The sequence below is a fragment of the Apis dorsata genome, unplaced genomic scaffold, assembly GCF_000469605.1.
Source record: "Apis dorsata unplaced genomic scaffold, Apis dorsata 1.3 scaffold_189, whole genome shotgun sequence".
Taxonomy (NCBI): Eukaryota; Metazoa; Arthropoda; class Insecta; order Hymenoptera; family Apidae; genus Apis; species Apis dorsata.
The window spans coordinates 892,505-894,315 of record NW_006263474.1 but is presented as its reverse complement, the minus strand read 5'-3'; positions in this window follow the sequence as shown (position 1 = coordinate 894,315).

Below are 1,811 nucleotides of genomic sequence, written 5' to 3'. Positions count from 1 at the left end.
CCTCGGGGCGTTGAAAGCCGCGCGGAAGACGCGGCTCGACGAGCATCGCGCGGTTCGCGCCCTGTTCATTATAACTTGGCCGTAGGACGTGGCGAGAGAGGCCTCGTTGTTTTGACGGCGTTGGCGCCCCAATTATATACGCGTTGCCGCTAACTAACCTTATTTGCAAGCCCCGAGGGTGCTACCTGGCTGCGCGCCCGCGCCAACGCCCCCGCCACGCGAACCCCACCGATTTAATTGCAACTTGACCGAGGCAGCCGACCGTGGCCTCGGCTTTTCCTCTTCCTCTCCTCCCCGCGTGTCGTCGTATGAGCTTCCTCCGCCTCGAAAACTCACGGATAAACGCGTCCCATCCTGAGACGAGAGGACTTCCGTTCGGAGAGAAAATTCGTTGATGGGGAGGAAGTTATTTTGATGGGAGATTAGGGGGGAAGGAGAAACGAATTTTTAGGAATAGAGGAATAGACGATGATGATGATAAGGAGAAGTTTTTTTCGTCGATTAGAGGGGAATTAAGTATTGTTGATTACAGTGTTTCGTTCTGATTGAGGAAACGGGTAATGGGAAGTAATTGTTGGTGAACTGCTTGAAATTCTGTAATAATATAAGTAATGTAAAATTTTACGTAAAAATGGCAATGTAAGGGTTAAAGATTTCATTACAGCAAGATTAATGTTTCTTATTTTGAGGAGGATGTAATTTGTAATTGAAAGAATATGATATATTTATAATTATATTTAGAAGAATAGAGTAGACTAAAATAGATGCTAAAATAAATTCTTGAAAGTTGATATAGGGTAACAAGAAATTGGTTTAACAATTTATAATTATTAAAAATTATGAAATTTTTTATCAATTCATATAAACTTTAGACAAAATATTTAATATTCAAATATATGATGTGTGTTTAAAAGGAATGAGATTAATTATTACTTAGAATGTATATTTTTACTTTATCTCCAATACCAATTTTAATTTGATTGGAATAACATAAATAATTTGCAATGAATTTTATAATACATATTACAATTAAAACAGCAACATCAAGCAACATTATAAAAATTTTTCCAATAAATTTGACCAAATTTATTCCTATGACTCTTCAATTTTTATATTTTCCTAATTTAAATTCATGTGATATTTTTTTCCTCTCAAAAATCAAAAGATTTTTAAGAATTTTTTTTTTTTGTAATTGAAATCATTTTCAATAGAAACAATATTACAAGTATAAATTCCGCCAATGTATAACTTCCCATGAGAACTATTTCGAAGAATACAGTATATATTTTACATAAAAAAAATGTCTACATTTTTACAATACCATTAATTTTTAAACACATCTCATATTTTAAATCTAACTGAATATATTATACAACTATCAAAAATAAAAAACATTATTAATTATTCAAACCGAATCAATTCTTCCTCCGACAGATTAATATATCTTTATCATTATTCTTTATTACAAATGCATCTAAATCATTACGATCCTTTCTTTCCAAATTAATTGACAGATATGAATTTTTCATCAGCAAATATATCTCGACAACCGATTTCCTTTCTTGAATTTAATTTATTTTTAATTACCCTATCCAAAATACGATATATTCCAATAAAAACCGTGACGGTTACATATCCAGGCCATCTCGCGTGCCTGCAATAAATCTTCCAAAACCACCGAAATATCGCGATATCCATGTCGAAAGTAATTCGGCCATCGCGCTTTATCCCCCGATACTCGAAAGGGGATCTAATAACATAACGATAACGATATTCCTCGCTGCTAAAGGGGACTAATGACTTCTGTGCTC